General features: G+C 40.1%; 1 protein-coding gene across 1 annotated transcript in view; it reads right to left on the reverse strand.

Annotated features, from left to right (window-relative positions):
- nlgn2b (neuroligin 2b) overlaps window positions 1-18,010 on the reverse strand; it is a 59,774-nt gene extending 41,764 nt beyond the window's left edge. The window contains exon 1 of the mRNA XM_086131041.1: window positions 17,343-18,010. The gene's annotated coding sequence lies outside the window, so the exon portion shown is untranslated. The remainder of the gene's footprint in view (window positions 1-17,342) is intronic.
- Between the last annotated feature and the right edge of the window lie 7,332 nt (window positions 18,011-25,342).

Raw genomic sequence — 25,342 nt, forward strand, 5'->3', positions numbered from 1 at the left:
TCATATTTTTTCTTGGGTCATAAATCAACCAAGTCTGACTGGCGGCCATGACAGCCATCGACTTCCTGTTTGTATGTCTCCACGCTCTGCATCGTGTTCAAATCGAGATTTTATATCTATATTGAGTTTTGACCCAACTTGACTTAACTATGGTTAAATGAAAAAAAAAATATATATATACAGGTATATACAGTGTATATATATATTTATTTTTTTTTCATTTAACCATAGTTAAGTCAAGTTGGGTCAAAATTCAATATAGCCACACTTTTTGGCTCAAATTGACCCAAGTGTAGGTCGCCCTTCTTTAACACAGAAATTGGGTCAAACTTAGGCCAACATGTGTTATTTTTGGCCCAAGCGTTTGTAGAGTGTTTATTCTTTAGATGCAATACAATACAATACATCCTGATTTATATCGCGCTTTCACAACAGCTGCAGCTGTAACAAAGCGCTTTACAAAACTGGTTGTCATCAGAATGCTCAGCATGCAAACACCATACTGATCTTTGTAACGCATGTTCAATTTTAAAATAAGCTTGAAGCAGTTGTATCAAATAGTTGAATAGTTTTCCTGGACACGGATGCCTACATTTTGATGAGGCTTCGATGTGGGATGTTGTCATCCCATATTGGTGTACTTGCAACCTCTCCAGTGTGACGTCTTTGAATGGTAGTCACCTTACATTCCTAACATCTGTTCAAGTCAACCATCTGTGGGCTGCACTGGCACTAAACTTCCGTCTTTGCACATTAAATGGAATAAGCGGACACCCAAATCACCTGGCTGATGTAAGATTCTCTGGTACTGCTTTATATAAATGGCGGTGCTGTCAGCTAAGCTCAATAAGAGGGTGATATCTCCCAGCGACTGGAACATTTTCATGGCCGTGTTGAAATGGAACGGTCAAAGTCGTTTGGAAAAACTTTGCAGAATAGGAGTGTCACATGAAAAAAAAAACTATCTTGCTTGCCCTACAACAAACAATGTGTGAAAGCCCTCATCTATTATGAATTTATTTGAGATGAAAATCATTTTCTCCATATCCACATTAAAAGGCTGGGTGTAGAATAGGCAAACGTACAACACTCGGGTCCAACCAATCCGATTTTTTTGGTAGAGATTCCAATATGTGGTAGGACAAAAATAACAGATTAATTGGTTGATTAATTAAAAACTGTATTATGGATAAAATAATTTGAAGAAAAAAAAAGAATTACAGGCTGAATACTTGCCGGTGGGCTTGAGTTTTTGTTTAACTGTAACAACAGAGGACCTCCATATGTCGGCTCAGCCATCAGGGCTCATCTTCTCATACACGACATTGAAGTGACCTCAGATTTGTGTTGAGGATACGCGACAAAAATAGAAACAATGGGATATTTTACATGGTCAAAGCCCACATCTTAAACTTTCTCTGTCGTCCAACTGTGCGAGGAGGCGTCGGTGAAGCAACAGGACATGTCGTCCTAATATTTTACAGTCCGACTTGACTTGAAGTCGTGCTTTTAAAATTGACATCAAGTGACCTCATGTTTGAAGAAGCTTTTAAGGGAGGTGCAAGACCAGCGTGACAGATAAATACGTCAGATGAAACCTCGGCTGTGACATGCATTCTAAAATAAGATACTTTCTACTGGTTTTAGCCTACTCTTGTCATTTTAAATTACTCTACGATGCTCATCTCAAATAGCCAACATTTTGGTTGACATGCAAAATGATTTAACTGATTCCGAAGTGTTTAATCTGGATGTGAAGTGTGGTATTTGTCTGCAGGTTGTGTGTCTCTAGTTGTCCCTAAATTAGACAAGGGCCTATTAGAATCGTCTATTTAACCCCATGTAAACAAAGCTCTGGCATCCTATTTATTATAAATTATGCAGCATGTTACTTAAATGGAGACTGAAGTCCTTGAAGACAAGGGGAGAGTGCTGCAGGGGCTAATAGGCAAAAATTTGGCAGACTCGATTCATTTAGCTTTTAAACATCTCTTAATTTGATCCCTGCTGAACCCTGCTGAGAGGATACTGGAATTATATAGTCATATTTTCTTTCAAGATGAGGTTATGAAAACAATGAGTCAATGTGTGATTAAGTTCGCTGCATATAGAGAGACTTAAAAAGCAACTGAGAGTCATATTTAAAAACATAAAGTGTAGGAATAGGGATTTAACAGGGCAAAAAAAAAATCATGTGACAGACACTTTACCAGCAAAAACATTGCCATCCAACTCTTTAGAGACACATTGAATTATTCAGAATAACAAGACAACAGTACAATTTGCGTTTAGTATGAATAAAGTCCATTGATCGTTGGATGAGTTTGCTCTGGTAAAGAACGTGAGAGCCCTGACCTCAACCCCCACCAAACACATTTGGTATGAACAGCAGAATGTTATTTTAACCACAAACGTGAAAACAATTTTGACAAATTGATACCGTTTGGCTCCTCCGTGTACTGTTGAAATCGCAGCAACGGCGTTGGACACTGAACAAAAATATAAGCTCAACACTATTGTTTTCGCTCCCGTATGACAGGAGCTGAATTAAAAACCTTGGATCTTTTTCTGTGTACTCAAAAGGCCTATTCCTCTGAAATATTGTTCATAAATCTGTCTAAATCTGTGCAAGTGAATATTTCTCCTCTGATGAGAGAATCTAGCATCCAGCTGATTAAACAGCATGATTAAAACACAGACGCGCCTTAGGCTGCCCACATTAAAAGGACACTCTGGAGTCAGCACTTTGATATTTTTTTTGTTTCTATTTCGAGTGGACTGATATTGTAGGCAGCATAAGGCACACCTGTGCAATAATCATGTCGTCCAATCAGCAACTACAAACAATCGTCTTTTGTTTGTTTACTCAATATAGAAAATTAAATTTTGCTCGAGATTCAAGTAAATTCTTGGAAGAGCAGGTTGAAAAAAGATCCAATATAATAAAAAACCTAACAACAGATTTAATTTTTTTTTTTTCCCCTACTTGGTATCCGATGGCATCCGAGCGGCTAATCCGTTTTGCGGTTAAAGCTGGAGGTGAGCTGGAAGTAAGAATGAGCTCATTAGATACAGGACTCACTCCAGGATCATTTATGTAAATAGTCACTTCTGAGAAGCCTCAAGTCAGACACACTCCCACAGTTGGACTCGGACCCATAATTATCCCTATCTTGTGGCGTCGGGCTAGCATTAATGTGATAATGAGAATAGGTTGAGAGTGTTTGCGTGTGTGTGTTTGTGTGTGGTGTCAGGTCACACTAATTAGCGAAGCGCCATCAAAAAATTGTTCGTTGACTTGCTTGTCTGTCACAACACTCATAGTTTGACTGACCAGCCTGAAAGCAATCATCGCAAGCTCCAAGGCATTTTGCGAACCAGATAACACAGCCCAGCCACGATGGCGATGATGTTTGAGTCTCACTGTTGTTCCGTATTTGGAATAATGAGACTGATGGAGATTGTGATCTTTTTTTTTCCACACTTGGCACAAAAATGTAGAAGAAAAATAGAGAAACAGGGTGAGGAAATAAAGGCAGTCGAAAACGGGCATGTCTAGAGGGGTGCAATTTAAAAGGAGATTTAGAGGATGACATTGAATTAACTAGCTTATGTTCCTCGGGCAGGCATGTTCAATGCTAAGCCCCCCGAGCAAAACTGCAATGAGCTTTTATTCTCCAGTGTAGACTAGAGAAAAGTCAAAAAGAGTCTCAGGATCTCAGGCTGATTTGAAATTGAGAAGTCTGTATGTAGCGATGTGCATTGACACTTCTTTGGCCTACTTTTAAGCCTGACCACTGTACTGTGGCGACGCCGCACGAGAGCCCTACAATCACCTCTCAAAATTGCACCGTGCTTTATCTAATCTCGGGACCGAGGCACAGAGATGCCTTGACATACTCAGTGCAATCTTGTTGCCTTGGATCAAGGTCTTGGAGGTCAAATAGGACAAAGAAGACTCACGGTTGACCACATTATGCGAATCCATTGAGACCCCAGTCGAGAAGCTGAGTCAAATAAGTCTGCCTTTACAAAGTTAAGTGAAATAGCACTCTGCACAACGCAGACCTCCCCAAGGTTAAGCTGTCAACAAACGTGAAAACAAGTGCTGAGCACCATATGCGGTTCATTTGTCCAACCACATTGTAGCTCAAAAGGCAATTTCTATAACCAGAAACATGCACTTGGTGTCATTGTGGCAAAAACGCAAAAAGGAAAAAAAAAAGAACACGATTGCTGAATTCTTTTTTTTTATATTTGCCAAGCTCATGTCTCCTCCACAAATGTTCATGAAAGAGAGCTCAATACAAAAAGGTAAAAAAAAAAATGATCGAGACATCGTGTTGGAATTGAATTGCGCAAGCGTACCTAAATTTAGTGCACGGCGAGTACACTTTTCATGTCATTGACGTCAATGTGATCTGTGACGATGACATCCAGCTGAGGCTCAGGCTGTGCAAAAAGTATGCCGCTGCTTCGGAAGGGTCGGAGACCATAGCAAATTAGCAACACTCCCATTAGCATTTGTGTCAGTGAAGTCAACTGCTCTTTGCTCAAAGAAAACCAAATAATGTCATTTAGAACTTTGCATGAGCAAACACGCATCTTATGTAAATATGATTTTATAATGTATCCCCCCACACCCCCACACCCCCCCCCCGGATTGTATTGGACCGAATATACACAGTAAGAGAAAAGGGCATTTTAATGAAAGCAACCATCTAACAATGTAATGACGGTTATCAAAAATTCATCTTTTGCAAAAGTTAATAAAGCTCAATTTTTCTCAACTCTGTAGCCTCACGGCTAAACCGAGTGTCCGTCCAGTTGTGATGTCAGAGGCAAAGAAATACAATGTGAGTGTGAGGTTAAATGAGGAAAGAGGTGAGGGCAGCTTCAAAAGGATGAGGAGGAGCAGATGTCAGAGGGAAAGAGAGTGAGGGGAAAACGGGCTAAATGGAGGTGGGTGTAGGAATGAGGTTGGCACGCATGGTTAAGTGGTTAGCCTGAACGACAAGTTACAGCTTTTGCTGTCCCCACCATACTACTGCGCTTTGCAAATGCAGCGAACCTAAAATGTCTACACACCCCTGTTCCAATGGCCTTAACCCACTATCAACCTACAACCTAGATAATTTAAATGAATTAAAAATATACATTTTTAATTCAAAAATATACATTTTCTAGAGGCGAAATCAAAATGAAGAGGTGAAAGAATATGATATGCTGTGTGTTTTCTGACTGGCATGTGTCTGTTTTTTTTTTTTTTTAATCCGTTGTGGTCGAACAAAAATAATACAACTGATTAATTGGTTGATTAATTAAAAATGTATTATAGCTAAAATAATTTGCATTAAAAAAAGAATTACAGGCAGAATATTTTATAGTATTCTGATCCTTTGATAGTAAGGCACAGGAAGAGAACCGTGCGTCTCCACCACTTGACGCGACCTGAGTGGCCATTGTTGGGTCAGTCAGGTCGCGATAAGTGGTGGAGACGCATTATTCAGTTAGTTCGTTATTTTTTCATAAACATCCATTTGAAACCCCCCCCCCCCTTCTGAATCCCCTCATAAACCGAAACTGTCAGTCACATTTTTTTCCCCAGATCTAAAAATGTACCTCCTTTGTATGTTTTCTTATTGTATATTTTGAGCTCCTTCGTCACACATCAAGGTGCCACAGTGACTCACGGCGAATTATTTATTTATATGTTAAGATGAGGTGCACCTCAATAATCCCACTGTCAAATTGTTGTGCATGTTAATAAACTCTGTAATGATAAAAAGGAAGCTCATAAAAAAAATAAATATGGTATTTTCCAGACTATAAGCCACTACTTCTTTTCCACGGTTTGAACCATGTGTCTTTTAACGTGACGCGTTTATTTATGAATTTTTACTGACGAGCTTCAAGCCGTCCATAGATTAAATTTAAAATCTCGTCGCATTTGACCAATCAAATCACCGAATGTGTCATAGTGGACCACTGAAACTGTCATGAATCTACCCTCGTACTGCATCGTCATCAGCCATTTGCAGTTGAAGAGTTTAATGAGCATAGGGAACGAGTGCCATAAATACAGCCACCTCTGCAGCGTGTCTTTGTTGTTTGTTTGAGGACCGACTTCCACCATCGCTGGCAACTGACGACAAGTGCTAATGGCTAGCCACGGAAGACAGCATTTCTGGCAATGGAGTGACATCCACCGGGTCTCCCAAACACGTAACAAACGGCTTTCCAAGGGCTGCACTGCCACGGACTTATTTGCACTGCTGCATGGTGAAGCTTGTCGGCGAATTGGCCTCATGTGACAAATGTGACCGAGAAAGGTTTCGAGAAGACAATGTGTAACTAGTTGCATTCGGCATTGTTTTTTTGGGGGGGGGCGGGGTGTGGGCAGATGATTATATAATTATTTTTTTCCAATTAATGTCTGTAGAGCCTGTACTGCTCTTACCATTCATAAAAGAGTGTCACCTTGAATTTTAATTAAACGCATTGAATCTATTATTACAAGACAAATGTAAGAGTTGTTGGAAATTAAGAAACCGATGTTTGGTGTGGTGTAGTCACATTTAGGAAGCTACACACTGGCTAAATCAAACAGGACTTAAAATTCATGCACTGGTTTGTCCCGTTTTAAAATTTTAATATTTAATAGTCCATTTATAAAATATTTCATGCATGACAGAAATAAGACGCACACTGAGTTGAAGAAATTATGAGGGAGAGTGAAAACCATGTCATCCAGGGACGACATTTTAATTTAATTTTTTTTTTTAAATCGGTAATCAAAAGTAAGGACAAAGTGAATGTTAAATGGCTTCATGCATTACGACTGACGCGAAAGATCTGATTTTGCTGCAATCAGAAGCAGTTTGTGAACGTTTTCCTTCTGTTTTGGTGTATACGTGGCACACTGGACTTCTTTTCTGGGGTCAAGCTGAGACCTATACACACACAGCATCATTGCACTATAGTTGAAAAAAATAAAAAAGAAGGACAATAACAGTTCTTGAAGTGATTTGCCCCAAATCCACATGGGATAGGTGGTACTTTGCGCAGAGATGAAGGGATCTAATTTCGTGCCTAGCGCAAGTCTCGTGCAATGAGCTTTCACATTCTGCAAGCTAAGATCAGCCTTACTTTTAAATATGCGCTCTCCACTTATATCGATGTCATTGTCAATGTAAATCAAAAATTAAGCTCAGTCGAATGAAAGACAAACTTTAATTGGGAAGAAAGCGGCACGCGCAACGTACAGTATTTGTCTCGTGTTTCCGAAGCCTGCAAATGCAAACCAGCAGATCTGCAGATCCGGCGTGCGCGTTGAGCACTTATTTACGGTTTTTGGGATGCAATTATTTTTTCCTTGTATTTCTAACTGTTGTAGTGTGACAATGAGGGCAGCATGACAAGTGATCTAACCCAGTCCACAATGCTTTGTGAACCTCAAAAATGTTTTCATCCCCGACAGTAATGAGGAATTCAATTACTGTGTTCCAGCCCTGTTATTTATTTAACTATGCTCAACAACATCACGCTAGGATGTATTGATTTTACAGTGTGATAAGAAATTTAAAAAAAAACCCAATTAAAATGTCATCTTTGACTAAGTGGGGGCATTTTATCCGTTTAGTGTGGTCGTTTCACTTTGTTTCGTAATTACTGTCCTAACGTTCATTGCACATCCACACCAATATAGGAAATTGTTTTGCTTCGTTAAAGGCATGAGTGTTATTTTTTGCATGCGTTGATTCTTCTGTTTGTTTAGATCGCTGATATAAATCACGCAGCTTTGAGAAAGAGTTTTCCCAAGTCAGCCTTCACATTATTTAGCAAGTCACATTTTCTTTATGCACCCGGAGGATGAACAAGGCTCTTCTTTTATCGCTGATGAAAGAGCAGGGAATAGTCCAAGGCCTTGCAAAAGGAATTTTAACACTGGATATTTCAAGACAATCACTGTTAAATAATTTGTGTGGGACAGCAAACGGGTTTGCTCCAATAAAGGCAGATTAAGGAAGGCTTCTGTGAGTTAAATGCATCATATGAGGTGAAGCAAATGTTGAAAAGCAACTGATGACCAAGGAGGTGGTACTTGAAGCTGCCAGTGTCTCTGGACTTCCAAGAATCTCTCCATTTAGAACCCCCCCCCCCCCCCCCCACCAAAGGCTTGCAAGTCATGCAAAATTGCTCAATTTTTAAAGATTTATTTATGTCTTTATGTTTAACGTGGATGGGAGTTCTGGGTGGTTGGTAAAGGTCCAAAATAGTTGGTTTGTTTTGCTTGCCTGAAGGTGTCAAAATGTTCTAACTAACCATTTCCTGTCACTTTATAAAACAATTCGGGCTACGAATAAATTTTGTTTGTAGGAAAACTATTTTGACCATATTTGAACTATATTCATATCCTATTTTCAGCATATGAACGATACTGTCACAGACAAGCGGATGGATTTGTCGTGCTTATGACAAAAAGCTGCGTCACCATCATTGGCAACATAGATAATGCATTGCTGTAAACTGAAATGAACGGAAAATGAGTTTAGCAGTAAGATACACCTGTTGTTTTTTTTTTTGTCCATCTCAGTGGGCGGCCATTTTGCCAGTTGCTTTTGGCTGGAAATGACATCACAGTTGCTCAGGCCTGAGGTAACAACCAAACACGGCTCTGCTTCAGAAAACAGGTGAGCCATTGTTCCGATTTTCATTTTGTTTGTATTCTCTTTCATCTTTATCTCTGACCTGTTTTACCAAATGCGGAACTTGCATAAGCCATACCTGTCAACTCATACGGTTTAGCCATAGTTCATACGGATTTTGTGGTGAATCTTACGTATGTGGCCGTATCGCACAAATCATACGGATTCTAAAAATCCCCCCCCCCCCCCCCGAATGGTGCTAGTCTACTCGAATGCTTTCATTTCCAAAGTAAATATGAATGGATGCTGTAACTTCGAGCCGATGGGTCAGCATTTGGAGTTGGTGAAAAAAGTAACGCAGGAATACAACTCTGAACACAGTAATGCCACTAAGTAGAATGATGATTAGACATTAACCAGACATTGTATTATGGAGCTCTACAATAAATATCATTGAAAATTTCGTGGATTTTTTTCTGCCGTTATTTTGACATATAAAATGCTTTGTTATGCGTATGTTATAAGGATTTTTTGCTCTTTATAAGGATTTTTTTGGTAGTTTATACAGGTTGGCGCTCCGAAAAGTTGACAGGTATGATAAGCCTTTTTATCCAAACAACTGTTGCCAGTGAAAACACAGAGGTGCCAATAAATCTGAGAGAGGAGAAGCCAAAGTGGTTGGTGAGTGAAAAAAGTTCATGCCATGCCTTGCGTGGGCCTCTGAAAAATGAATGTGGAGCCACAAAAAGCCCTGGGCTGTAGTTTAGACAACCCTGAGGATGAACATTGTTCTTTAGATTAACAGAGTTCTTTCCAACCTATTTGATGATCAAAATGCATTGCATTGACTATGAGTCACCTTGACCCCAAAAATGAACAAAACCATCATACGCCTAATATTGCAGAACACGGCGTATCTAAGAAGATTGGAAACAGGTGGACTTTACTCGATTGCACCGAAGATGCCAGTCTGTAGCATGAACCGACTTTGACTGTGTCAAACCGAAGTACTTTTGACCGACATTACATTTCAGAAGATGCATTCTACTTTAAAACACTATTCCAGCACCACCACCACCCCCCCCACACACACACACACAAACAAGTCGCTGCTAAAATTTAAATGTTGCCTTAAGAGGCCTGTCATGTTGAACTGAGCGCATACCTTGAAAGATGGGGATGAGCTTGCTTGCATTGCTGATGAGTATTCTGCTTCCATGATTTGTATGCCAAAATGTGGCAAGAGTTTTCCTCCAACAGTAGGGAAACTACTCTGTGGGGAGTTGAATAAGACGGCATGATATTTTGATACGGCTTTTGGCGCCACTATTTGCGCGACTTCAAATACATACGGTACATGAATAACGCTGTAAAAAAAAAAAAGAAGCCAAGCATCTTGGATGAAGTTATCGAAAAATGTGCCTTATCTGAGAAACACATTTGAACTTCCAGCTATGTTATCAACACTACAATGCGTCAAATATAGTTAAATATGACAACAGTAATTTGTGTTTTTCCATCTCCAGTGACCAAACAACAGTTTCCATAATTGGCCCAATGTGAACGTCCTCTAAGCAGGAGAAACCTCTGAAAAGGTTTGACAAAGACGAGGTGGAATTTTGGTTTGACTTTTAAGCCCTTTATCGATGCAAGTGTCGTGGCGGTTCGCTTCAACTCACATGTGTCTGCATTGCCAAGGAGCTTTGGTTATTGGCTGTGATCCTGTTATGGGGTATGTACACGTGTGTAAAATTTCCCATGCTTCTCAGATTCACTTGCCTCATAAAATCGAGAGCATCAGGCCATCTCTTTTGTCGTAGGCGTCAGACAGTGCAAACGCTTTGCTCATGATTTATCAGTAGAACTATATGGAGGGGGGGGGGGGGGATCCCAACGGAATAAATGCACTTGAATTAAAGTACTTTTTCTTTCTTTCTTTCTTTCTTTTTTCAAAGAAAAAAAATTAAGCTGAGGAACAAACAATTCTTAAGGCCAAAGCCAATAATTATGGAGGGCAGCTGATGTTGTGAAAGAGAGTAACTTTCAAGAAACAGGAAAGATGACGAGCACGCGTTCTACCTCTCATTTCAAGTCAAAATGAATTTTAAGATATTGTGATCGCAACATTTTATCGACACACGTTCATAATGAAAAAGCCAGTTTCGATCTGTATTTGCACCAAAAAATGGCTTATTCCGCGGAAAATATGCTAGTTTGATGGAAATTGGTTATGGATTTATTGTTATTATTTATTTTTTTTTTGCAAAAAAATGCTGGTTTACACATCGATGACTGCAATAACTGTAGGTCACAAGGCTGTTGGTGCTTGTATTTTTATTTTATTATTATTATTATTTTTTTAAATTGTTTTCTTGACTTTGAGTTGCCTTTGCTATCGTGCACCTGATTCCGTCTTGTGTATTATACTGTAGCGGACGTACCAATCATTCAAGCCCTCTGAATTACACTCAGCAAATCCCACGCTGCCTCTCTAATATAATCATCTATAACACATTTCACTCCCTAATTAGAAGAAATTGATTTTGCTAAGCAGATCAGAGGTAATATGGCAAAAGTGTTTCGTTGTCTGCGGGAGGAATGTTTCTTTATTTTTAACAAGATATGGGACCATGTGTTTCGCTTCAATGATGATGTTGTTCGACCACTTTCAGGTCGCTGGGCATAAATGCGATCCAGCGTTATATTTCTCAGATACTCATCTTACCACGTTTGCACAACTGGGGAGACGGCATTCATAAGAACACGAAATGAAGGTAGGCTAAATTGCCAATTATTATACCACATACCGCAATAAATTCAGTCAAATGTTGTACAGAATATGATTAGATGTCTATTTGAACCAATTCAGAATAATTCACACTCCCTGAATACCAATTTTAAAAAAATCACAACATGCCCAAACTAATAACAGTATGTGTATTGGTCGTGAGCATTATAATCGCTTGATTAATTTATCACAGAGAAATGATAATGTGGAATTGATTGTGACTAATCATGACTTGAACCAGTTGGGGCAAACTTTAGTCTCCGTTAATTTGCAGTCTCATTGTTCCAACAATTTCCGTAAATAAGAAAATGTGCGTTCTTATTTTCCGTCTTCTAAAATCCATACAAATAATTACAATCAAATTGTATTATAGCATAGTTGATTCCTACTGTTTATAAATATATCATGGAGGTCATACAATTTTGCCTGTGTCCGGACTTCAGTGAAGAGATCCAATATGATCTGTGCCCAACTAAATGGTGAATTATGAGTGACATACCAAACACGCTACCAGACTACATTCTTTTTGCAGTTGCCCACCAGATCCAGCAGAGGGAACTGTGTCTTTTGTCCTCTCCTCTATTCAATTTATATTGAATGCAGAGTAGTGTTAGCATGAGTTTCTGTTTGAATAGTTTTGCCTCGTGGGCATGACCGGCATATGCACTTGTGATTGTGCCCTCTGAACTCAGCCAATGATGTGACCCAGAAAAATAACTTGATCTTTCCAAAAATAAAAACAGAAATGCAAAACTTAATTCACAATAACTTCTGTGTAAAAATATGTTGTAGTCAAAGCTACGTTCTGACATCTTAGCTCAGTTGTTGTCTTCACTGACTACATTTAACACATGATTCTAATAGATGCTCTGTAAATCTCTTTGGTGCATACCGCCACCGCCACCTACTGTACAAGAAGTGCAAAGCATTTCAATATGCGGTCCACTTCAGCAAAGCCGCTGTATTCAGCCCCGCGAACAAACACACGTCAGATATACGGGCTGCATTTCCGTCAGTCGTCAGCAAAACGGGCGCCCGTCAGTAACGGACTGGGAGGTCTGTCGCTAATTGTAACGATTACACTGACGGGTGAAAATCCACTTTTGTCCGTCATTTTTGTTTTCGTTTGTCGAACATTCCTCAGCAAAACGGGCATCCGTCAGCGACGGACTGAGAGGTCTGTCGCTAATTGTAACGATTACACTGACGGGTGAAAATCCACTTTTGTCCATCATTGTTGTTTTCGTTTGTCGAACATTCCTCAGCAAAACGGGCATCCGTCAGTGACGGAATGCCCACCTCCGTACCTAACCACTGCCGAAGTGGTGCGTACCCATCACCTGCAGCATATAACTGATATGAATCAGGTTTCTGATAACTGACCAACAAAAAGCTATGACTGAATTAAAAAACAAAACAAAACACAGTTGCTGAAGAAATCGTTTCTGATGGCTTGAGGCCAAAGCTTGATTTCTATTTCGTTTTTAGGGCGCTCTGTGAGACACTCTTTCCATCACTTATTCTGGCTCATCTCATGGACGCTTGTTATGTGATATTATTCAAAACAGGTTACACAACATGGTTGCCATGATGTTCGCACTGGTGTTTGTTTGGATTTCCTCTGTTCAGAGATAATTGGTTAGGTCAAGCTCTCCTACTTTTCTCCTCCTTGGTCGTGACTCGATTGAGAGCTGGGTCAATCTAACCTCCTCTATTTTCTTTGTCTGAACATCTTCACAAAGAAATGCAAGTTTCCAAATCCCGATGACAGATTCTGCACCATTAATTACATGTTATGTCTTGTGACTTGTTGTAACTGTCATATGCTTATTTATGTGCTAGGGTCTTTTTTTTTTATCCTGGACTTAAATTATCCTCAGAAGAGGATAGTGCGAGCGTGTTTTTTTTTCCCTCTCCCTACCCAGTGTTTTCCTTTCTGAACTCTGACTGTAAATTTCCCCATTGCGGGACAAATAAAGGATATCTTAATCTTAATCTTAATTCAGCATCGAGTTTGTTTTGAAAAAGTCATGTAGGATACAGTAGCTGTCAGAGACCGTTTCTATGAGGGAACGATGCATTAGCAGCAACTACTCTGAGTCCAAGAAATGGAAAGTGTAAGGATGTGATTTTGCATTCATTTCTAATTGGTGGCCCCGAGATGAATCTCATATTTTCAAGAATGTTCTTGACAGCCCAACGAGTGGTCGTGCGAGGACACTGGTAGACTTTCTCAATTCTTGACAGACAGTATCTGTCATGCCATTGAGTGACTGGCCCACAGCTCATAGTGATGTGACATTTACTTCTGAGACGATGGGAGGAGAGGGGGCGGATACAGAAGCGCATGTGAAAATGGGATTGCTCTCATACACATAGAAAACATGCCATTGCTCAGTTGCGGTATTAGAATATTAGACAAGACATTCACAAAACAAGCAAGCATTAGTGTGTCGTCTTATGAGAAAATTAGGAGAAACATAACACGTTTTGCCCTCAATGGAATAGAACCTTAACTCATTCAGTACCAGCCAATTTTGGACTAAGTCTGAAAAGACGTTTAAAAACGTCTTTGGGAGTGAATGAGTTAATAGGTGTCACTGCTAACACCTGGATCTCTCTCTTTATTATTGTCTGTCAAACTAACCCAAGAACAAAAATGAGCTAGCAGGGCTGGGCGATATATCATTATCGTATCAAAAAGGTGATATGAACATTCAAAATATGAACATCGAAATTAGGGCGAAATCAGTCATGTGACCTTGCCACACTTGCGTTGCGTGGACAGCTCAGCCCAACCAGCCATGTTCCTCTTTTCAAATTTGGCGTCGATTGACAGATAATCCCAGCCAATGGCAATCATCTTGCGGGGGTGAGAGCGAGAGAGATCGAGTGAGGGAGGGAGGGAGAAAGGGAGAGGACGCACACACAGTCGCGGCAAGACAGCACACATGAGAAATCCACTTCCGTGGTCGCGAGAGTTGTAAGAACGTTGGCGTGACACTGTCAAGTGCATACGGTCCACATTTATTGTGTTTTAGAACATAACTTGACCATATTTATAATTTCACAGTTACCCGTGAATAAAATTGCAGTTTGTGGTTAAAAAAAAGTACGAGCAGCCAGTGCATTGCTGGTCCATTCAATTTAAGGGGCATGAGACTCGCCTTTCAATATAGCCATGCTTATGATTATCGCACACGTCCAATTTCTGTAGCAACGCGCATCTTTTTTTGACTGCCACTAACTTTTTGTGGACTCAAAACCCCCCCCAAAAAAAACAGTCATAGTATGCAACATATTGTATGGGCAGGCGGCCACAGTTTTTCATCAGGGCTTCTGTGAGGGCCACACAGGACCAAACACCTCCTAACCAAGATGTATGACAAAAATGCTATTTTAAATAAGGACAAAATATGTGCATGCATGAAATAATACATTTTTCAATGCGCATATGAAAAATCCACTTTCCTAACACAACAGCAAAAGGTTTGAAGCAAACAACAGAATTATCACAGACTGTATTTTTTTTCCTGTTCAAGGACGACGCAAAACTGCTCCAGAAGAAGCCAGCATTAAGTGTAAGAACTAATTTTGTTGTACATATTTTGACAACAATCAACTCACACAAAACTGTATTATTGAGGTAATGCGTTTGTTACTCACATCACTCCAAAGCCACAAAAAAATTATTAGAACTATGCAAGTTATATTATACTGTATATAATATTAGACACAGTGTAAGCGCAACTAAGGCATGTCTGCCATCTAGTGGTGAATAGTGATATTACAACTTAAAACTAAAGTTGAACACCATATATTCACAGTTCAGCACCCACAGATTTACACATTTGAAGATTTTTTTCCCTTTTTTTCCAATATTTTTTCATATTCTAAAACATACTTAAGTCTCAAGTGCACTGGCTTTCTAAAAGGTTTCGACAGGCTGTATGCGGGCTCCAAGCCTCACTCTAATATGCGGCATGGAGTTTCTTGGTAAAAATACATTGCTACAGAAAGCTTCTGAAAAATATTATCCCCCTCCCCCCACCCCGCCCCCCAAAAAAACAAGTAGAAGCTTACTGTGGTAGTTAGGCGTGCATTTTGAGGTCATACCATTTGTGCCAATTGGAATTTCCCACTTCCAAATGCAGCAAATACATAGATTGCCATAATTTCGGAACACTGATCAGGTTATGACATGTCCTTTTTAGAACCCATGCTCCAGAATTACCATCTCATTTTTCCTCTCATACTTCAGCCATTTAAGCAAACAGATAAATGAATGGACGAGTGCTTAATGCGGGTGGTTTATGGACATTCCGTACATAACAGCCAGCAGGGCAAGCAGCTAAGACAGTATATTTTTTAATACCGGTACATTTTTGTCTCATAACAAGGCTCATTGGTCCTAAAATTGAAAATTTCCATTAAACCACACAGTAATGCAGCATCAGAGAGCAGATAAAGGGCCCATTTCATCTACGACCAAATCTATGATCTGTGCCTTGTTTTTAAAATTCATGGCCTTCTACAATCAATCGAAGAGCGGGACAAAGTAGTCATCACAGAGCGAGCATGCTGATGAAATTTTCATGTAGGTGTCATGTTGTTGAAGTGGTTTGTTTTTGTATGTTTATCTACACTGTGCATCGCTGTGAGGATGGAATAAACACTGACATCTGACAAGGTTGCTCTCTCATCTGTGGAAATAATCACAGTTGGTCAATCAATAATACAAGAAAGTCTGAATTTGTTATGTGGGAGGGCAGATCACAAACAAGTCTTTTACAGACACTTCCCACTCATCACCCAAAAATGTATTTTTCTATTGTCTCTGTGTTGTATTCTATTAATTTCAGGGAAAGGAAACATTTCAGCAATTCACCACAATATTAGCTGTGTTGGTTTGAGAACTTAAGTGGGGGGGGGGGGGGGGGGGGGGGCTGGTTTCCAAAACAGAAATACTCATTTTAATAAGGATTTTGGTTTGTGTGTTTTTTTTTTGGTCGCACTGTATATGAAATTTGTCGTCATTAAGATGCTGATTCCGAATGCATAAAAGAAGTTGAAAAAATCGTGTTTTAAGATTGCAACCTATTGCATTAAAGGAGTCCATCTTTGACCGAGGAGAAGAAACCCCAACTTCATCCTCTGAAATTTGATGTGTACCATTTTCATCAATGACCTGTCAGAACAGAGGTCTTGTTGTCTACCATTAACCAAGCCCTGGCCAACCACCACTGAATATTAATGGAGCCCTCCCTGGATCATCAGCGACTGTGCATTTAATTCCCTGTCTGGATCTTGTACGACACTGGCTTTGTGTGTCTGTGTTACAGTGTTTCCACAGTGTCAGTCTCAGAGTTTATGATGTTTTCCACCAGAGAAGACACCATCACCAAGTGAGATCTGACAGAATTTTATTGAGCCGATTGATTCATGTCTTGTTATTAAACAACTGATCTGCTCGTGGGATGAAGGCCTGATGATAAGATGGAATGGTAAATGCTGGAATACCCCCCCCCCCCTCCCCCCAAAAAATAGGCATCACCATTTAATAGTGGTGACAGGGACTGGGTACTAAATGTATGAAGTAGCGGCTGCTGTGAAGATGTGACACTTTATCAACAGGCAAGGCCGAGCTGAGCTTCCCACGGGAAAAGACACGACTCGGTCGGTGCTATGTGACAACAAAGTGATTCACACTCCAATTCCCATTGCCCCACAATGGTGACAGTGCGTCAAGATGGACTATTCGTGCGCAATGTGCTAAATCACCAACAGAGCGGTGCGGATTGCGCACACATGAACATCCAAGATAGTCCGCAAACGTCTCACACCGCGGTGGTGGAAGGAGGGGGGGGGGGGGGGCGGCGGTGGATGGTGCTCAACATATGTCTTACCTTCAGAAAACAGCAACGCATTTCCAAAGATGACGGCGCTCCTAACCGAGTTAAAGTCCCTTTTGTGTCCTCTCCGGTGTTTGTAACTAGGCCATTTCTTGCGCGGACGTGATTATTTCTCAGGAGACGCACAGGCATTGGCACATCAGCACACCTTCCCGGGTTCCGTCCGGCGTTTCCACCCCCCCAAAAAAAGCACAGCAGCCCCTTATTCCTCCTCCTCCTCCGCCTCCTCTCATTCCGTTCAAAAGACACGCTGATATGTTTGAAGAGAGCACTTTTTTTTATGTTGAAATGTCAACGCGAGAATGATTCGCACCGGGGTAAAACATAAAAATAAACAAATCGAAGCGCAATGCAATGGCGTCAAAATTGCGCGTTGTTTGCAGTCAACGTGGGGGTTATGCGCGTCCTCTCTGGTCCGCTCATTATCCAGAATAGCTTTTCCATGCACCGGACCGACAGGCTCCCTTTCAAAAAAGAATTTAAAAAAAAACAAAACTCACATCAGCCTGGCTTTATATGTGAAATAGACACCCCACAAAATCGTTCCAACCTCCTTTTTTACGCGCTTGCGTGGGGTCTCTTTGCTCTCGCTCGCTTCCTCTCTCTCCTCCTCTTTCCCTCTCTCTCTCTCTCTCTAGGTACCAGATTCTCTAAAATACGGGTTCACTGTCAAGGCTTTGGATGTTCATGGCTTTATAATGTGAGCATTAATGCGCATGTAAGGATGCGGTGATTACACGCTGCAGAAAATGCTCTCCATCAACGCTTCTCTCTCCGCTCGCTCTCATAGGACGCTGCTTCAATATTTCAAGCTCGTTGTCATGACGAGGAGGTCCGACGCAGAACTCAGTGACACTCGGCTGACGTCATTATGTGAAAAACCAAAGTCATCATCCCAGGCTATGTAAGGGGGGTTAAGATCGTTACAGAACCAAATTGTTTTGATTCAGCAATACTGCAGGTTTTCGAGCACAAGTTGCCTTTCTGAGGTCATGCTACAGCGTTTCAATCAGAGTCAAGTCCAGGCTATGACCAGGCCACTCAAAAAAAAACAACAAAAAAAAACCATCCCTTTTTGCAGCTATTCAGAAGATGACTTAGTGGTTGCTCAGTTGCAGAAACCAAGTGCGCTGTAGATTGAAATCATGAACTGCTGGTCAAACATTCTCCCTTAGAATTATCTGGTAAAGGGCAGAATCTGTGTTTCCATCAATCACAGAAAATCATACAGGTCCTGAAGTAACATAGCAGCCCCAAACTATCGCACTATCACCACCATGTTTGACTGTTGGTATGTTGTTCTTTTTCTGAAATGCTGTGTTATATTTACTACAGATGTAACAAGACACACACCTTCCAAAAAGTTCAACTTTGCTCTGCCCATAGAATCCTCTCCCAAAAGTATTGGGAATTATTCACGTTTTATTTTTTGTTTTTGACCAAGTACATCAAGTCTTCACTTTTTTGAGGGTGGTGATTAAAACAGTAATTTAAGTGCGAACACATTTAAAATGTGAATAATTCACATTTATGGAAACAATATTAGCAGAACAAAGCAAGCAAGTTGTTTGCTCCAAAACAATTTTCTGAGTTGTTTTTACTCATATTTTAAGATGGGGGACAATACAAAAGACATTTAGTTCTGCAAATTCTTATTTGTTTGTTGTGAAATGCGGAAAAGCCTATTTTCACTAAAGTAACACTTAAAATCATTGTTGAATTGTCCAACTGAAAATGTTATCTAAGTTTGTTGCTTTGGAATTTTGAGTTCACTCAATGGTTCTTTTTTTTTCATTTTCAAACACTGTTTATGTTCTATTTATTCGGCATTCGTTTTTTATTTTGTACTCTGCCATGGATGTGATTTTGGCCCAGTCTCTACCTTATTGTTGAGTCCTGAACACTGACCTGAACTGAAGTGAGGGAGGCCTGCAGTTCTTTAGATGTTGCCCTGGGTTCCTTTGTGATCTGCGGGTGAGTCGTCGCTGTGCTCTTAGTGTGATTGTTGTAGGCTGTCTATTCACTACTATTCCATGTTTTTCTCAATTTTTTCTTTGCTGGAGTTCAAAAGTTTAAGGAAGAAATTTGTGACCCTTTCCAAAGTGAAAAACATTAATCACTTTATTTCTCATCTGTGTTTGAATTTCTTTACATCCTGGCATATTGCGGCAACGTTTTGAGATCTTTTGGCCGACTTCATTTTGTTTAAATCAGCTTTCCCAAAAAACTGATTGGCCACAATTAATCTCTGATTTAACAAGTGGTCCAATTACCTTTTCACAGAGGTTCAAGATGTTTTTTTTTATTTTCCTCAACAAAAATTGGTTCATATTGCTCTGAGGAGCACAGATTGACAAAGTTGAAAGCTTGTTGCGCTTGGCAGCGGCAAGGCCATTGTCAATCTGCCTTACAACCACGTCCTTCCTCTTGTCATTTCTTGTTTAAAAAGTTGTTGGTTCATTATTTATTTGTCATCCTTTATCTTTCAATCCAGTCAATAAAGTGCACAACATTTTAGAACTTTAACATTTTGCGTTACTTAGATTTTTTTTAACCATACTCATTAAACAATTAGGTCATTTCTTTGTTAATGAGCAAACACAAATCAAACAATCAGAAATAACCATCTATCCTATGGATATATTTTCTAGTATGTTTAAATGTAAATTAATCATAACTGTTACTTACTCAAGTTCCTCTCCTTGGATCTGACTCCGGCCCTCAAAAATAAAAACAAAACAAAGTGAGGCCTGCAGATGTGAAGAGAAACTGGATGAACGATTGCTTTTCAAGCGTCATTTACCCTTCAAAACAACAGCATGATTACGCTTCCCTTTTTCCGTGCACTTCAACGAAACAATGCCTGTTGTTGCAATCATAGTTCGGGAAGCGTGTATAAAATATAGTCTGGAAATAAGAAAGAAGGATAGATTTCGGTTACAATAAAAAATGTGGGCTACACAAAATTTATCTTTGAATATAAAATACATTCCTATGCCAGATGGTGCATAAAAAAAAACTAGTCATAGAAGTTGCCAGCACCTAAATCAATGTTAAATATAATTGCACTTAACTTGTCAAATACAATACTTGTTCTCTTATAAGGTATGTTCAATTCAATTGGTGGATGTTACAATTTGGTTACATATTCAACACTTTATGACTTTGCCCGTGATGAACTTGAATCTTCGCTTGGATTGCAAGTCAATGGATCAATTATTAATCCTGAAATTGGATCCGATTGGAATACAGTATAGTAGATGAGTCAAATATTGTTCTTGAATTCAGTTGCAACCATGGAAAATTCTACTTATCGACTCTTTGTTAAAGTGCATTGGTTCGAATTGAATCGTGACTGTATGCTAAAAATGCGAATACAAAATGGACTAGACCTTTTCGAGAACCTCATCAAGTTCGTAAGAAAGCAAAGACTATATTCTGGGAAATCTGCAATCTTGACGGCAGTGGTTGCATGGTCTTGACATGATTTGTAGCTCTTACAGTCCATGAAGGTCTGATGGGTCACTGATCTTATCTTTGTGACCGCCTGATCCCGACCAGTTTTGTTTGTCAGTTTGATCGAGAGAATGTCAATTTTGGTCTAGTATTCGCATCATTCTGACCAGGTGTGGATATGGTACGCATGAAGGACTCGTGAGAGGAGCGCCAGGGCTCATGTGCAAAAGGATGGCTTCATGAACAATTGTGAAGGGACACTGCAACTCTGCGGGCATTAAAAAAAATGAAGATAGGGGATAAAAGCTAAAGCAAAATAAAGTTACATTTCCAGGGTGTTTGCGTGACCATTTCCGAAGTGTCCACAAGACACAAGAAGCTGTATCCCACAAAAGAGGTCTCATTTAGCCTGGGAACGCCACAAGATGAATTGGGAGAGGGACAACATAGCTGTGTTGGAAGACAATATGTTCATTTGTCTTGTATAATGTGGTGTGAATTTTCACCATTTGTTTCCCAACAGGTAGTTTGTACGGCTGTAGTTATGGTAGCATAAGCTCATATATCTTATAAGATCTTTTTTTTTCTAAAGAGGCATTACTGAGTTCCAGCAGTAAGTAACAGTCAGCCTGTGTTTTTTTTTTCTTCCAGAATTTCTGTTCAAAAGATGAAAGCCGTTCTCATTGCATATATGACATTGCCTCGTCTTATAGGCTACTATACAGCTTCTGCTCAGTCAACCATATTGGTCATTCTTTTTACACTGATTGTAAAAGTTATGCATGACCTCACTCGAGGGGATTGAATAGGCCATACACCATTCTTGCAAACAGCAGTGAGATTAATTTTTCGAAAGCCAATCATTTCACCCCTTCACGTAGTCTCATCACAACAACAAGTCTCTAAAATCCCGGAGAAAGTATTCCAAGAAGAGTTGAATGCGTTTCCCGTAGAAAGTATTCCAAGAAGAGTTGAATGCGTTTATCGCAACCTTGGGTGTACAGTAAATACAGTAAATATTCCCATCCCCGGAATTCTATGGAAAGGAATATCCTTCACCCGGAATAAAAACCTATGCATTAACATTTTGACTACGATATTACATGTTACCGGAAGTTGCGTAAGCGGAAATTCCACTACCCGTAACCCGGATGGAGGTGTAATGCCGCGGGAGCTTAAATACCGGTACACGCAACGCCCACCCGATGCGACGGAAAAGACAACGCTGAAACAAGTTTTCACTTCGCGCTTTTCAATCATCAGATTCTAAACGACGACGTGCAAGTGAGTTTTTATTGCCGTGCGTTTTACTGTAATTGTGAATGATTTTAACTTTATTCACTTACGTCCTGTAGAACGCGGCACTAGCTTAAAAGCAGCACCCACTCGACACGACCGAAGAAACGTGTTCGCTTCGCCGTTTTCATTCATCAGATTCGAAACGAAGACGTGTAAGCGACTTTTTATTGCCATGCGTTTTACTCTAATTGTGAAAGATTTTAACTTTATTCACTTACGTCGTGTAGATCATCGCATCGAAACGTAGAAGAACTGTAACGACTGGAGCGGAGCGAGTGAAATGCATCCGTTTGAGCGAGGCTGGACACAAAGTTAAAAAGATCTAGCAGACACTTGGAGTCGGAAAGACGCAAATCTACGAAACTTTAAACAACAAGGCATCGATTCAACTCCTGATGACAAGCCACCATCCAGCAAGGAAGCAATGCAAATGGCAACAAAAATCCTTCAGTATGCACAAGAATTACCAGACATCTGTGATCAACGGGTCAGTTGCTTGCAACTAGCAAGAAAACTGTATAACACGCAGGCAAACATTGTCATAAACCAAAGAATGCATCCAACAAAACAATCCAAAATACACATTTTTTTCCCAAGACAGAAAAAAATAAACATTAAAATACTGTACGTATTTTACTGTTGTGATTTTTTTGGGATACACCTGTATTGCAGTTTTTGTTATATAAACAGTTTTTGTACAGTATATTTTTGTATTTTATTGATTGTGTTGTTACACGTGCATTTTGTCAACATACTTGCAGGTTCATAAAGGACATGTACCATGCTCATTTTCCAAATGAGGAATTTCTGTTATCAGGACAAATTGGACAGCGCAAACACGAGTCCGTACTAGAGAATATTTACTGCACTAACTCAAAATGTCTGTTATTCGCTTCGTGTGTAACTGGTCACCCTGAACCTTTTTCTAAATGGTGCATCGTCAAACAGCCTTTTAAAAACATTCACCACTCAGAGTAATTTAAAAGGAGCCGCAAGACTGCCGAAGATGTATGAATCCGCAAAGCACAGCTCCTGTTTCGAATGCTAAGCTCCAGCATAGATTTGATGGGAGATAGATGTGGTAACCATGGGCACAAGGCCCTTGTGACAAGGTCTTCAGTCACGAGTAAGCAAAAACCACACGGTCAAAAAAATGCATGTAATGTTTCATGAACCCTGTAAATGCGTTTAAACTAGACATTAACAGCACTGAGAGGACACGGATGCAAGTGGAAGAAGCTAATTTATGCAACACTGCCGCACACAAGAGATTTAAGATGAGCCTCAAGATCCAGTTCAAACATGTACTCGTGAGGCGACTAATCGCTTCCTCCAGTTGCAGAGAAACAGCTCACTCTGCTGCCCACAATTGCTACTGCACAATTGAGCAAACAAGTGTTGATCGTGGAAAAATGACCTGGAAAACGTTGCCAATTCTTCATTGCATTTGTCATCAGACAATGCGAATACATTTTGGTGGGTGCAGCATTCTTTTCAAAGATCCTGATAGAATTAAATTGTTGGCCTTGGCCCCCTTTAACTTATTAAATAATATTTCAAGCAAAGTACTTTAACCTAAAATTGACTTGCTGAAAAAAAAAACAGAAGTTGCATCATGAACTCATCATTTCTGCAGACCAGCCAGCTCACTCCAGTAGTTTAGATTCTTCCTGCAAAATACATCTTATAATACACTGACAGGTTTCAGCTTTCTGTAAAGCAGACACCCATTCGTTAAAAATATATTTTATTCTATTGGTCCTATCATCATAGACAATGTTTAATCATGGCATAGTTAGAAAATGTATACATATATCATATCAATGAAAATAAGACCTGCAAGACCATAGTGAATATCTTGTTTTTTTTGGCAGGGGGGCTAATCCAGCTCAGTATAACTGGACATCATTCGACTACTGGGTCTGCTTCTATCTAAACTATTCTGGAAAACAATTTTACATTTGAGTTGTGCTGGTTGCGAACTAGAGCGATCTGCAAGCTTTTGAGGGTCGATTAAGTAAATGAACTGATTTGCAACTGTCTGCATGAGTGAGAGTTAAATAAATTAAAGGCACTGCGGCAGAGACGTTATCAGACAACCCTATCACAGAAGAATGCTCAAGTCATTTAGAAACGATCACCGCGGAAAATCAGGAGACATTTCACATCATTGTGAGTCTAGGTTGGTATTGTGCACTGCTTATTCAAGAATGGCCAATAGTACATAATAATCCCACATCGACACAATGTGGCAAGAGTCACCATGATGACACATACGTCAGGAGCAATGGGGAGTCAGTATCTTCCTCAAGGGTTGCTGCACTGTTTTGTGTTGCTACGGAAACAGTAAGAGTGAGAGATTAATGGGTTTGATTGTTCGACGACCACATTCAGTCAGGCTGTAACAGATGGAAAAAAATGAATGATACATTCACTGGTCAAAACAAGAAGTACAGTTCTCATCGAAGACAGCTAAAACACGAGATGTAACAAATAACTGCGTTTACGAAGGGTATGATTCTCATTGAAATGTTCAATGTAAACGATATGTTCATTGTTGTTTGTTTCTTTCCAGCCATGTCAGGTTGCAGTTTGCAGTAGTAGTCTGTTATAATCCCCTAATTTAATTGTATGAAATGGGTATGTGTTGTCTTGACTCAACAAATGGCTGCCAAAGTTGAAGGTCTATGTTAGAATCGGGTTTAGGGGAGTGGTGGACAGAAGCCCAGTAAGGAGAAGGAGCCAGATGGGCCGTCATGGAAAGACAAAGCCCATGCATGGCATATCCCGTCATCAAATTAAAGAAGTGGATGTCATCGAGATATACCTGTGGCTGGAAAAGGTTGGACTGAAAGACAGCACGGAGGCGATAATGATGGCAGCACAAGAACAGGCCCGTAACACAAAATCACTCAAGGCCGGGGTCTGCCACATCCGACAGGATGCCAGGTGTAGGCTGTGCAAAGAAGCCTCAGAAATGGTGCAGCATTTACAGCAGATTGTGTTAGATGCTGGCTGGCAAGGCATATATGGAGTAATATCACCAAGTAGCAGGAACAGCGTACCAGAACATCTCTACCAAATATGGATTAGAGGTTCTAGAATCAAGATGGCAGACACCTCCAAAGGTGTTTGAAAAACAACAAGGCCAAGATCATGTGGGACATTCAGATACAGACTGACTGGTAAATTTTACTTAAGAGCTTTCTATATCACATTCACTTGGAATTTCTGAGTGG

Source organism: Hippocampus guttulatus, chromosome 15 (assembly GCF_054856545.1).
Source record: "Hippocampus guttulatus isolate MCC_2025c chromosome 15, RoL_Hgut_1.0, whole genome shotgun sequence".
NCBI lineage: Eukaryota > Metazoa > Chordata > Actinopteri > Syngnathiformes > Syngnathidae > Hippocampus > Hippocampus guttulatus.